This window comes from Sander lucioperca, chromosome 3, assembly GCF_008315115.2.
Source record: "Sander lucioperca isolate FBNREF2018 chromosome 3, SLUC_FBN_1.2, whole genome shotgun sequence".
NCBI classification, from domain to species: domain Eukaryota; kingdom Metazoa; phylum Chordata; class Actinopteri; order Perciformes; family Percidae; genus Sander; species Sander lucioperca.
In genome coordinates this window covers 6199631-6214978 of record NC_050175.1, presented here as the reverse complement: position 1 = coordinate 6214978, position 15348 = coordinate 6199631, and the positions used below count along the sequence as shown (strand labels likewise).

General features: G+C 41.0%; 1 pseudogene; it reads left to right on the top strand.

The window, feature by feature from the left end:
- Nucleotides 1-8692: 8692 nt before the first annotated feature.
- On the top strand, nt 8693-11187 carry LOC116045191 (annotated as a pseudogene).
- Nucleotides 11188-15348: the final 4161 nt, after the last annotated feature.

Sequence of the window (15348 nt, the reverse complement as noted above, 5' to 3'; positions counted from 1 at the left end):
TAGATTGTGTTGTCGTTTTGTTATTTTTTAATGTGGCCTCTACTCGCTTAGAATGGAACCCTCATCTAAAGGGCCACGAGGCAGGGAGAAATAGGCTGCATTACCATGTTCGGCCACAACGAGGTGTCAATGGGCAGGTGGCGCTCTTTCATAATGACTCACAGATCTGATACTACTCCTGGAGCCTCATCGTTTACAGTTTTTTACATCTGCTTACACACGTTTTCAAAACTCTACACACAATTCACAAAACTGCATCCACAGAATGCGAAATGCCTCACATCTCCTTCAAAATGAAACACTGCAGTCAAAATGCCTTAAAGATGCCACAAACACATCTCAGAAAGAAGAATTTGCATCAAATGGCTTTTTTCATAACAATAGGTTACATTTTTAGATATACCATGTACACACTGTTGTTCTAAATCTAAAGCTCTTTTTTTCTTTCATAGGCTTAAATCTACATTTCCATACAATGTTCTACAATGAAAGTAATTTGCTGAGAGGGGTTGAGATATAAGGTGTAAACACCAGTGCAATGTTGAAACAGAAAATATATATATATATATATATATATATATATATATATATATATATATATATATATATATATATATATATATATTTATAACAATGACTGCAGGCGCAAAGTGGCGCGAGCAGAAGATCTTGCACTGCCTTTTTCCCCATTGAAGCCTGTTTTTTTTCATCTCCTGCAAAGTAATTAATTAGGCAAGTTAGGCTGCCCTAATTTTAAACTGTTTAGACATGAAGTGTAATCTTTAATCAGGTTTGTGCTGATGGTGAGGTGGGCTGTAAGCTAAATCACATTTCCGTTAGCCTCAGCTGCAACTGTAGTATTGTTTAGTTGTTCTGTCTGCTGGAAATACGAGCCCATCATGTTTCGTTGTTTTGTTATTTTTAATGTGGCCACTCCTCGCGTGGATTCGAACCCGCGTCTACCACGACAACCTCGTGTCGTGGTAGATGCGGGTTCGAATCCACGCGAGGAGTGGCCAGAGGGAAATAAACTGCATTACCATTTTCGGCCACAGCAAGGGGTCAAGGGGCAGGTGGCGCTCTTTCAACATTTAGACTGCTGCGGAGGGAGACAGTAAAGCACGGTAAAGCCTTTATGTTTAGAAAAAGCGGGCACTATGTGTGAATTCATCCACTTCAGAGGGACAGATGTCGGGGGAGTTGATGGTGATTAGCACCCAATAATTTCAAGAATGTTTCTTAAACTACTCCTGAAGGAATTTTACTTCATTCCCGGGAGATTTGATGGTGTTTGTCATCAAATAATTTCAAGAATATTTCTTGAACTACACCTGAAGGAATTTTACTTTATTACCGGGAGCAATGTCTTTTAGGACCACATAAATACATTCAGTAGGCTAATATCTGTCAGTGACATGCTGGAGAGTGCTGGAAAATGAATAAATAACAATTACGCAGCGCTTTTGGGCACAGCTGTTTCTGTCAAGTGAAACTAAACAGACATCTCCAGGATCCTAATATCACCAACAACTAGCCTAATCAGTGTTAGTTAAACATTTCTGTTAACAAAAAACAAGCACTTGACTGGCTGAAGTGACACCGGCCGAAGATCTAGCACTGCCTTTTTCCCCACTGAAGCCTGTTTTGTTTTTCAATACTGGAAAGTAATAATTTATTAGGCTACCCTCATTTTAAACAGTTCAGACATGAGGCGTCAGGTCTTATAGAGTAAAACCAATGCTTTTTTTGCATTCAAAGAATTACGGTAAAATTATTAGGCTGCGAGAAAAAAAACAAAAACGCAGACAATTTTAAGCTGTCTTCATACAGACAAGAGCATATGGCTCAGTAGCCTATTATCTGCATTATGCCTTAAAAAAACATTGAAAAGTATAGGTAGCATTGCAAGCTGGCTTATAGTCCCTGAGCTAGTGAGACATGGTACATGCAGCAACGACGATAGAGTTCACTATCAATGCTCGACCCAATGGCAGCGCCTACATCCGTCCGCTCGGTATCTTGCAGCTGCACACCCTGCTACCAATTTGACTCTACAATCGAGCTGTATTTAAAGGGCTCCAATGTCGCTTTTGTTTCACTTAGGGTGCATACTTGTTTTCTCTGTTCATTCTCATGTAGGACACACTCTCTGTTCATTCCGATGTCGGACACACTCTCTCTATCTCATAGTCACTGCAGACACTGTTTTCCGATTTTAAATTGCTTTTGTTTTCAAATTATTGGCTTTTATTTGGCTAAGGATGCCCATTGGAATTGTGGGTAGCGCTTGATACATGCCATGTAAAATGAATGTATACGAATTCTCATGACTCATCCATAAAATAGGAACTTTAATCAGGTATATATGGTGAGTTGGGCTCTAAGTTAATCACATTCCCTCTAGCCACGGCTGCCACTGTAGTACTTTTCCAGTTATTTTGTCTGCTGAAAATAGGAGCCCATTAGATTGTGTTGTCGTGTTGTTATTTTTTAATGTGGCCTCTACTCGCTTAGAATGGAACCGTCATCTAAAGGGCCACGAGGCAGGGAGAAATAGGCTGCATTACCATGTTCGGCCACAACGAGGTGTCAATGGGCAGGTGGCGCTCTTTCATAATGACTCACAGATCTGATACTACTCCTGGAGCCTCATCGTTTACAGTTTTTTACATCTGCTTACACACGTTTTCAAAACTCTACACACAATTCACAAAACTGCATCCACAGAATGCGAAATGCCTCACATCTCCTTCAAAATGAAACACTGCAGTCAAAATGCCTTAAAGATGCCACAAACACATCTCAGAAAGAAGAATTTGCATCAAATGGCTTTTTTCATAACAATAGGTTACATTTTTAGATATACCATGTACACACTGTTGTTCTAAATCTAAAGCTCTTTTTTTCTTTCATAGGCTTAAATCTACATTTCCATACAATGTTCTACAATGAAAGTAATTTGCTGAGAGGGGTTGAGATATAAGGTGTAAACACCAGTGCAATGTTGAAACAGAAAAAAAAAAAAATATATATATAGATAATATATATATATATATATATAATATATATATAATTTATATTTATAACAATGACTGCAGGCGCAAAGTGGCGCGAGCAGAAGATCTTGCACTGCCTTTTTCCCCATTGAAGCCTGTTTTTTTTCATCTCCTGCAAAGTAATTAATTAGGCAAGTTAGGCTGCCCTAATTTTAAACTGTTTAGACATGAAGTGTAATCTTTAATCAGGTTTGTGCTGATGGTGAGGTGGGCTGTAAGCTAAATCACATTTCCGTTAGCCTCAGCTGCAACTGTACTATTGTTTAGTTGTTCTGTCTGCTGGAAATACGAGCCCATCATGTTTCGTTGTTTTGTTATTTTTAATGTGGCCACTCCTCGCGTGGATTCGAACCCGCGTCTACCACGACAACCTCGTGTCGTGGTAGATGCGGGTTCGAATCCACGCGAGGAGTGGCCAGAGGGAAATAAACTGCATTACCATTTTCGGCCACAGCAAGGGGTCAAGGGGCAGGTGGCGCTCTTTCAACATTTAGACTGCTGCGGAGGGAGACAGTAAAGCACGGTAAAGCCTTTATGTTTAGAAAAAGCGGGCACTATGTGTGAATTCATCCACTTCAGAGGGACAGATGTCGGGGGAGTTGATGGTGATTAGCACCCAATAATTTCAAGAATGCTTCTTAAACTACTCCTGAAGGAATTTTACTTAATTCCCGGGAGATTTGATGGTGTTTGTCATCAAATAATTTCAAGAATATTTCCTGAACTACACCTGAAGGAATTTTACTTTATTACCGGGAGCAATGTCTTTTAGGACCACATAAATACATTCAGTAGGCTAATATCTGTCAGTGACATGCTGGAGAGTGCTGGAAAATGAATAAATAACAATTACGCAGCGCTTTTGGGCACAGCTGTTTCTGTCAAGTGAAACTAAACAGACATCTCCAGGATCCTAATATCACCAACAACTAGCCTAATCAGTGTTAAAACATTTCTGTTAACAAAAAACAAGCACTTGACTGGCTGAAGTGACACGGGCCGAAGATCTAGCACTGCCTTTTTCCCCACTGAAGCCTGTTTTGTTTTTCAATACTGGAAAGTAATAATTTATTAGGCTACCCTCATTTTAAACAGTTCAGACATGAGGCGTCAGGTCTTATAGAGTAAAACCAATGCTTTTTTTGCATTCAACGAATTACGGTAAAATTATTAGGCTGCGAGAAAAAAAACAAAAACGCAGACAATTTTAAGCTGTCTTCATACAGACAAGAGCATATGGCTCAGTAGCCTATTATCTGCATTATGCCTTAAAAAAACATTGAAAAGTATAGGTAGCATTGCAAGCTGGCTTATAGTCCCTGAGCTAGTGAGACATGGTACATGCAGCAACGACGATAGAGTTCACTATCAATGCTCGACCCAATGGCAGCGCCTACATCCGTCCGCTCGGTATCTTGCAGCTGCACACCCTGCTACCAATTTAACTCTACAATCGAGCTGTATTTAAAGGGCTCCAATGTCGCTTTTGTTTCACTTAGGGTGCATACTTGTTTTCTCTGTTCATTCTCATGTAGGACACACTCTCTGTTCATTCCGATGTCGGACACACTCTCTCTATCTCATAGTCACTGCAGACACTGTTTTCCGATTTTAAATTGCTTTTGTTTTCAAATTATTGGCTTTTATTTGGCTAAGGATGCCCCTTGGAATTGTGGGTAACGCTTGATACATGCCATGTAAAATGAATGTATACGAATTCTCATGACTCATCCATAAAATAGGAACTTTAATCAGGTATATGGTCATGGTGAGTTGGGCTCTAAGTTAATCACATTTCCTCTAGCCACGGCTGCCACTGTAGTACTTTTCCAGTTATTTTGTCTGCTGAAAATACGAGCCCATTAGATTGTGTTGTCGTTTTGTTATTTTTTAATGTGGCCTCTACTCGCTTAGAATGGAACCCTCATCTAAAGGGCCACGAGGCAGGGAGAAATAGGCTGCATTACCATGTTCGGCCACAACGAGGTGTCAATGGGCAGGTGGCGCTCTTTCATAATGACTCACAGATCTGATACTACTCCTGGAGCCTCATCGTTTACAGTTTTTTACATCTGCTTACACACGTTTTCAAAACTCTACACACAATTCACAAAACTGCATCCACAGAATGCGAAATGCCTCACATCTCCTTCAAAATGAAACACTGCAGTCAAAATGCCTTAAAGATGCCACAAACACATCTCAGAAAGAAGAATTTGCATCAAATGGCTTTTTTCATAACAATAGGTTACATTTTTAGATATACCATGTACACACTGTTGTTCTAAATCTAAAGCTCTTTTTTTCTTTCATAGGCTTAAATCTACATTTCCATACAATGTTCTACAATGAAAGTAATTTGCTGAGAGGGGTTGAGATATAAGGTGTAAACACCAGTGCAATGTTGAAACAGAAAAAAAAATATATATATATATATATATATATTTATAACAATGACTGCAGGCGCAAAGTGGCGCGAGCAGAAGATCTTGCACTGCCTTTTTCCCCATTGAAGCCTGTTTTTTTTCATCTCCTGCAAAGTAATTAATTAGGCAAGTTAGGCTGCCCTAATTTTAAACTGTTTAGACATGAAGTGTAATCTTTAATCAGGTTTGTGCTGATGGTGAGGTGGGCTGTAAGCTAAATCACATTTCCGTTAGCCTCAGCTGCAACTGTAGTATTGTTTAGTTGTTCTGTCTGCTGGAAATACGAGCCCATCATGTTTCGTTGTTTTGTTATTTTTAATGTGGCCACTCCTCGCGTGGATTCGAACCCGCGTCTACCACGACAACCTCGTGTCGTGGTAGATGCGGGTTCGAATCCACGCGAGGAGTGGCCAGAGGGAAATAAACTGCATTACCATTTTCGGCCACAGCAAGGGGTCAAGGGGCAGGTGGCGCTCTTTCAACATTTAGACTGCTGCGGAGGGAGACAGTAAAGCACGGTAAAGCCTTTATGTTTAGAAAAAGCGGGCACTATGTGTGAATTCATCCACTTCAGAGGGACAGATGTCGGGGGAGTTGATGGTGATTAGCACCCAATAATTTCAAGAATGTTTCTTAAACTACTCCTGAAGGAATTTTACTTCATTCCCGGGAGATTTGATGGTGTTTGTCATCAAATAATTTCAAGAATATTTCTTGAACTACACCTGAAGGAATTTTACTTTATTACCGGGAGCAATGTCTTTTAGGACCACATAAATACATTCAGTAGGCTAATATCTGTCAGTGACATGCTGGAGAGTGCTGGAAAATGAATAAATAACAATTACGCAGCGCTTTTGGGCACAGCTGTTTCTGTCAAGTGAAACTAAACAGACATCTCCAGGATCCTAATATCACCAACAACTAGCCTAATCAGTGTTAGTTAAACATTTCTGTTAACAAAAAACAAGCACTTGACTGGCTGAAGTGACACCGGCCGAAGATCTAGCACTGCCTTTTTCCCCACTGAAGCCTGTTTTGTTTTTCAATACTGGAAAGTAATAATTTATTAGGCTACCCTCATTTTAAACAGTTCAGACATGAGGCGTCAGGTCTTATAGAGTAAAACCAATGCTTTTTTTGCATTCAAAGAATTACGGTAAAATTATTAGGCTGCGAGAAAAAAAACAAAAACGCAGACAATTTTAAGCTGTCTTCATACAGACAAGAGCATATGGCTCAGTAGCCTATTATCTGCATTATGCCTTAAAAAAACATTGAAAAGTATAGGTAGCTTTGCAAGCTGGCTTATAGTCCCTGAGCTAGTGAGACATGGTACATGCAGCAACGACGATAGAGTTCACTATCAATGCTCGACCCAATGGCAGCGCCTACATCCGTCCGCTCGGTATCTGGCAGCTGCACACCCTACTACCAAATTAACTTTACAATCGAGCTGTATTTAAAGGGCTCCAATGTCGCTTTTGTTTCACTTAGGGTGCATACTTGTTTTCTCTGTTCATTCTCATGTAGGACACACTCTCTGTTCATTCCGATGTCGGACACACTCTCTCCATCTCATAGTCACTGCAGACACTGTTTTCCGATTTTAAATTGCTTTTGTTTTCAAATTATTGGCTTTTATTTGGCTAAGGATGCCCATTGGAATTGTGGGTAACGCTTGATACATGCCATGTAAAATGAATGTATACGAATTCTCATGACTCATCCATAAAATAGGAACTTTAATCAGGTATATATGGTCATGGTGAGTTGGGCTCTAAGTTAATCACATTTCCTCTAGCCACGGCTGCCACTGTAGTACTTTTCCAGTTATTTTGTCTGCTGAAAATACGAGCCCATTAGATTGTGTTGTCGTTTTGTTATTTTTTAATGTGGCCTCTACCAAAGCCCGTCTACGGAAAGCCGTTCCACTCCCTATTAAGCCCCATTGTACCTACTTTGGTTGCAGTTCCACCAGAGTTCCACTGGGGGTGATCACGGTCCAGTGCAAAATGAATGGGACCCTATGGAGCTAGACGGCTAAATTTGTCTCTTTCGCCTGATTGTCGTTGAGAAATCTCAGATTTGATTGTAGTTTTTGCAAGTTCAACATGGATTATAGGTCAAAAGTTGAATGAACGAGTACTTATGCCCTTTCGATTTGTTACAGGTTGAGTCGTTGTTGCCCATAACACAAACTGACAAACTGATTGGTCAGTGAAGGACTGATTACGATCGGAGATCCCGCTTGACGGCATCCGAAGCAGAACCAGAATGGCAGAGTGAATATTTCGGCGTGGTCTTTAAAACATTAGCAAACCTCTTTCTAGCACGTGTATTGACAGGGAGAGTCTAATCTGTCAGCTGTGTTGTCGATGCCTCGAGAGAAAAATGGAAGCGACTCAGAGCTTGCCGTAAAGCAGAATCTCTGGCCGTATATGTGTATGACGTCATTGACATTTTAAAAGGCTTTTTAGAACAAAAAAGCCACTTTAAAAAAATCTAACACCCAGCAGTGTGTATTTTCTTAGCCTCCCCTTTCAAATGCAACATTCAAATTACTAGACAAAAAATTATATTCTGAGAAAAGTGGATTTTGAGGGGTATAGCTCCATAGAGTCCCATTCATTCTGCACTGGCCTGTGAGCGCCCCCTATATGGAACTCTGGTGGAACTGCAACCAGTTCAGAAGCCGGAAGTAACGAGAGAGTGGAACTTCTTCCCATATTAGAAATTCTTTGCCTCTACTCGCTTAGAATGGAACCGTCATCTAAAGGGCCACGAGGCAGGGAGAAATAGGCTGCATTACCATGTTCGGCCACAACGAGGTGTCAATGGGCAGGTGGCGCTCTTTCATAATGACTCACAGATCTGATACTACTCCTGGAGCCTCATCGTTTACAGTTTTTTACATCTGCTTACACACGTTTTCAAAACTATCTCTACCTTTTTTGCAAAACTCTACACACATTTCCCAAAACTGCATCCATAAAATGCAATATGCATCACATCGCCTTCAAAATGAAGCACGGCAGTCAAAATGCCTTAAAAAAAGCCATAAACACATCAGGTGTCAATCATGGATGTATTAAGAGGTGTCAATGGGCACAAAAGATAAAGATAATTGTTTTGGGCATTTTAAGCCTTCATTGTCATAGGACAGATGAAGACATGAAAGGGGAGAGAGATGGGGAATAACATGCAGCAATGGGGCAGCAGGTCGGAATAGACCCGCCGGCAGCTGTGTCGATGAGCAGGCCTAACCCTACTATGTGTGGGCGCGTGCTCTACCAGGTGAGCAAAAGTAGCCTGCGCTGTAGGTTAATGGAAAATTCAGGTGCAAAACGAACCTAGGGGTTAATAATAGATGTGTACCCACTCTGTCGTTCTCTGGGACATGTTTTCATGCTAATCGAATGTGTTTGTAGCTTGAAAAAAGCTAGCGAGGGCCGCTGATTAGCTTACAACACTAGTATTCGGGGCACAGGTAAAGTAAAACACAAATCGCTATTTATACCACTAAAAAGGCTCAAAATATCACCACACTTCAACGGTAGCATAATGAGGGTCCCTAAATGTTAACCGAAGCTTTGAGAACATTTTAAGTGTACAGACAGTTTACTAGTGTAAAGGTAGTTTAGAACAGGGGTGTCAAACGTACGGCCCACGGGCCGGATCAGGCCCGCAAACGGGTTTAATCCGGCCCGCGAGATGATATAAAAAAGTATAAAAATGAGCTGCAATTTTTCAATAAAATAAACTGCTGTTCCAATTGCGTCCACTGGACGGCGCAATCGCAATTGTGTTAAGCAAGCAAACTGTTTATACCGGGGCAGAGCAAGTAGGTCAAGCAAGTGCAGCCAGCCCGCGATATTTATTACAGCTTCTACTTTTAACATTATGTGCTTTGGCACCCTCATTGCCCCAATATGTCTCTGTCAAAAAAGAGAAAAGTGGACACAGAGTGCAGAGTGTTGGGAAAGCTGTATGTCTGGTGTGTTCACAGCATGTTGCAGTGCTGAAAGAATATAACCTTCGTCGCCACTATGTGAGTCTTCATGCCGACAAATATGACAACTTTCAAGGACAGCGGAGAAGAGAGAAAGTGAATGAACTGTTGGCGGGTCTGAAGAAACAGCAGTCTGTGTTTACTCACAGCCGAGACATCAGTGACGCTGCAGTGAAAGCTAGCTACCTCATTGCTAATGAAATCGCAGTGGCTTCAAAACCATTTAGTGAGGGTGAATTTGTAAAAACATGCATGATGAAGGCAGCGGAGATTGTGTGCCCTGAAAAGCGCCAGGCTTTTGCAAATATCAGTCTGACAAGAAACACAGTTGCAGACAGGATTTCCGATCTTTCAGTGGATTTGGACAGCCAGTTGAAGCAAAAAGTAAAGTCATTTATTGCGTTTTCAGTTGCAATTGATGAAAGCACGGACATTACAGATATTGCACAACTGGCCATTTTCATCCGCGGAGTTGATGACACATTGACCGTCACCGAGGAGTTCGTGGAGTTGGTGCCGATGACAAATACAACGAAAGCAGCTGATATATTCACCGCACTCGTCGGCGCGCTGGACAGGGTCGGAGTGGACTGGTCCCGCGCTGTCAGCCTGGCTACAGATGGTGCGCCCTCAATGATCGGGAAAAAAAGCAGGAGTTGTGACAAAGTTCAGAGAGAAAGTGCAATCTGCAAATGGAGGATGTGATTTTTGGACTTTTCACTGTATTTTGCACCAGGAGGCTTTGTGTTGCAAGTCATTAAAGATGGATAACGTCATGAAGGTGGTCAACCAAACTGTTAGTTTCATCCGATCCAGAAGCCTGAATCACCATCAGTTTGACAGCCTTCTCAGAGAGAAAGACCACATCTATGGCCTGCCATACCACACTGAGGTAAGATGGTTAAGCCGAGGTGCTGTGCTGAGGCATTTCTTTGATTTACGAGAAGAAATTGAACAGTTCATGGAAGAAAAGGGCAAAGCAGTGTTAGAATTTCATTCCGCAGAATGGATGCAGGACCTTGCATTTATGGTGGATGTTACAGAGCACCTGAATAACTTGAATAAACAGCTGCAAGGGCGCAACAAAGTTGTCACGCAGTATTATGACAGCATACGTTCTTTCAAGTTGAAGCTGTCATTGTGGGAGACGCAACTCGCCGGTGGTGATGCAGCTCACTTGCCCTGTCTGAAAAATGTGTGCGCGACCCAACATGTGGCAGACATGAAGCGGTTCAAAGATAAAATAACGGGACTGTTACGGGAGTTTAAGCAACGCTTTCAGATTTTTGGTGAACTGGAGAAAGACTTCAAAGTTTTTTGCTCGCCATTCACCGTGAATCCCTCTGATCTGCCCGTCGGCATCCAACTTGTAATAATAGACTTGCAGTGTGACTCGGATTTGAAGGGCAAATTTGCCGCAGCTGGCTTGGACACATTTTATCAGAATCTCTTGCCAGGTTACCCCAACTTGACAGCCCTCGCCGCAAAATTGTTGTGCATGTTTGGGAACCACATATCTTTGTGAGCAAGTTTTCTCTGTAATGAGCATAAATAAAACAAAGCTGCGCTCAAGGCTCACGCACAAGCACTTGAATCACATCCTGAAGTTGGCTGCCACTCAGGATGTGATGCCTGATATTGATGCGCTGGTTAAAGCTAAAAGATGCCAGGTATCAGGAGTCAAATAAACTATGCAACCCCACTTAAAGTGTTGCATGAGACACCCTGATATAGTTCTGTGATCTGTGATATACTTCTGTGAATCACTGAGGCATTGTGTGTTTGTGTGTTCTTTGTCCTCACAATTTTCAAATAACTTGAGGTGTTTTATGATTAATAGTGATGTTGTGCTTGTACTATTTTGGACACACTGTCCTCAGGCTCCAGCTTTATGTTTTATGTTGATCGTATTAAAGCAAAGAAAACAATCTGAAGTTGTTGTTTTTAAGTTATATATACCATGATTTTACCGGTCCGGCCCACTTGGGAATAGATTTTCCTCCATGTGGCCCCTGAGCTAAAATGAGTTTGACACCCCTGGTTTAGAAAGACAGTAGCTCCCAAGACGGCGGCCGCCTGTATATGAGAACGCGACTGTCTTCATAATCTATCTTTCTATTCTATCTATCTAAGACACTTGCGTCGGGCTTTGCGCTGTGCTGCGCTATGCCGGGTGCAAGATAGGGCCCTTAGTCTGGCTAGTCCACACAGCATTCTGGGATGAGAGGAAAACGTGCTCTGGTTTATTGGCATTTCTTTAAACCAATCACAATCATCTTGGGCGGCGCTCAAAGGTTATTTAGCTAGCTGTCTGATTTACCCTGCAGAGATCTGAGGAGCAGTTAACCATAGTCCTCATAAATCCACCAGAGTTTAAAATTTCAACATAAAGAAAACTGAAGGTAACGGACATCCGGCGGGAGCAATCCCGGAAGTGGAACGTCGTTCATATAGACTATACAAGACTGATCACCAGAAAAGTGGCCAGGCCTTGAACTCCCATCCTAGGTCTGACTGTGCTCCTGCCGCTCAACGACTAAGTGATAAGTTGTTCCACATCATTTTATATTATAAAATATGATTATAAAAGAAAAATAATAATAATAATAATAAACATTTGTTATTGCGATACTCTGTGATGATGTTAAACCCATATATATATATATATATATATATATATATATATATATATATATATATATATATATATATGTTAAACCATTGAACAAACAAATGACTTCTTCCATTATGCGTAACCCTATCAATCTTTCCATTTAATGTCTCATATCAATAAATATTTTGTATTTATTTATGTATTTGTATTGATTTTGTGTCTATGTATTTCTTTTTACTTGTTTTAGTTTAACCTGCATTTTGCATGTAGACCATGCAGAAACTCTCTCCTGTCTGTCACATAAAATTACTTGTTATAGCTTTACTTATTAATTAAATCAAATGTGTAGATAATAAGTAAAGCTATAACAAGTAATTTTATGTGGAACGAATGTAATCATGAAATGCACATTATGCCCTGGGCAAAAGTGCCTATCCACATCGGTGTAAAGTAATTCAAACTTACTCAAACATCTTTCAACGATGCATGCTTCCACAAAATTAGTGGCCAAGACCACTAATTGTATTTGCACTAAAAAGACTGTATATGATTCTTATTTATTTTTGGAATAATGCTTAACAAGCATAATTTAATTTTGCCCAGTTGTGGCCTGTTGAGGGGCAATAAATATCAAAAGTTCCAAAACATCTATTGTGTTGTATCGATCCACTATATAAACATAATATCTACATACGTGGCATTTGATAGGAGGCTAGTCTCACTTTGTCCCAGGGCATAATGTGCATTTCATGATTACATTCGTTCCTTTAATTTCTTGGAGGGAAAAGTAATGGCTATACTTCCATTTAGAGAACGCTACTTTTGGATTATTTGGGCTCGCCATACCTGTCTCTTGTTGACTGACTCGCTTGTGTTGTTCGTTGTGTGTCCGATTATGCGTACTTTCGAACACCCGCCCAACTCTACCTCTGTTGGCTTACCATGAAATTTTACTCAACCTCAGCAAATCATCAGCATTTATGCGCTTGTCTCGTGCACTGCCCAATAACCAAGGAAGAACAGTAAAAAAAGTCTTTGCCTCTCGGCTCAGAGATCTAGTTGGTCTGATGAAAAAAACTTTAAACTTCAATTATAGTAACGTGCCGCATTTTTTTGGCAGTAACGGTAACAGCGTTATTAAGATGGGAAGAGTAATCAATTAGATTACTCGTTACTGAAAAAAAGTAACGCCGTTAGTAACGCCGTTATTTGTAATGCCGTTATTTGTAATGCCGTTATTCCCATCACTGCAAATGATCATATAAAACCGCACACTATAACACACATTAAAAGCAGTTCTGAAAAACTCTTGATCTCTCTTGATCATGTAGATTTTTTAGATATTTAGCCTACTGTGGTATCTCTGGTACTCTACAGTATACTACTGAATAACTATAGATAGCTTAAACCAGTGGTTTTCAAAGGCTGAGACTGTGGGCCTCTTCTTCCTTAGTTTTGCTTAATTAATTTGTTTGTCCCTTCACATGGGACTTGAAAGTCTTAACGTTTTGTACCCCTCTGCCCCTCTGCCAGGGTACAAGCGGCCGAAATGGGTTTCCTCAGGAGGATGGCTGGTGTCTCCCTTAGAGAGAAGAAGCTCAGTCATCCGTGAGGAGCTCGGAGTAGAGCCGCTACTCCTTTGCTTCGAAAGGAGCCAGTTGAGGTGGTTCGGGCATCTGGTAAGGATGCCCCCTGGGCGCCTCCCTAGGGAGGTGTTCCAGGCACGTCCAGCTGGGAGGAGGCCTCGGGGAAGACCCAGGACTAGGTGGAGGGATTATATCTCCAACCTGGCCTGGGAACGCCTCGGGATCCCCCAGTCAGAGCTGGTTAATGTGGCTCGGGAAAGGGAAGTTTGGGGTCCCCTGCTGGAGCTGCTGCCCCCGTGACCTGACCCCGGATAAGCGGACGAAGATGGATGGATGGACCCCTCTGCTTTTGAGCTCACACACTGAGAATATTGTGAGCCTGCACTCAGAGTCGACACTTGTGTTTTTGAAATGTGCAAACCATAGTGAAAACTGTGTAAAAAAAATCATTCACTTAAATGCATTGCAATTAGCAGCACATTTGTAGTTTTTGGTAGAGACAGACAGTCTGACAAGTCTGATTTAGTGGACTTATATTTACCATCTATTTTACAAGCCACCACATGATGGCGACAATGAACCACATATCGCTGTCTTGCTGCCCAATCTGTACACTGACAGAATGTACAGTATAGCCACTGTGTTATATATATATATATATATATATATATATATATATATATATATATATATATATATATATATATATATATATATATATATATAGCCAAAATTAAATATTTGACTTGCACATACTGTATGTACTGTATATACAGGTACTAAACACTGGCACATGCATACTCTCATTCATATACATGCATATACATACATACACATACATGCATGCATTGTGTGTAGGGTTGGATACCTTTCGCACCACTACCGATTCCAGTACCTGGAATTCGGTTGCCGGTACCCAACGGTACTTTTTTCGGTTGTAAAAATAATTCCAAACCTATTTACTTAGAACATTATGTTATTTATTTAGAATATTTTACACTGACAGAAATTAAACATAAACAAAAATAAAACCCCTCCCTCTCTCCTCCCAAACCCGTCCCTACAACCTATTAAATTGAATAATTATAAATGTCTTACTCACTGTAACTGTTATTGTTGTATTTGTATATTATTATATTTTAGCCTTATTTAGTTTTATTTTCATCATTTTTAATTGCTCTTTAATGTTTCATGTAAAGAACTTTGAATTGCCTTGTTGCTGAAAGGTGCTGTAGAAATAAAGTTGCCTTGCCTTACAACCTCAGCCTGTCAGTCAGTCCCCAGGGCACAGAAACCACGGTTGTGCCTGCTCGTCTCACAGGAAGTGTAAGAGGTGAATTATACTGGCCATTCCCAACCTGGCGTGCGCCATCGTGACGTCAAAATGATGTAAATCTTGCTGGCCCGCCCGGATTTATAGCGCACGAGCAGAGGTCGCGCACCACTCTTTTTTTTTTTCAGTGGAGCGCAACAAAGGGGAAACAGGAAGCATGAACGAGCTCCTGGGCAACCGGATGCCAGGACTCTCAGAGTGACTGCAAGTCTCTCTTGTAAACTTAGTGGGTTGAGATGAGTTTTTTTATGGTGAATGAAAGGCTTGATCCGACGAAGTAGGTCATCGAATCAAAACGAAGCGTTGACGTCAATGCTGCTG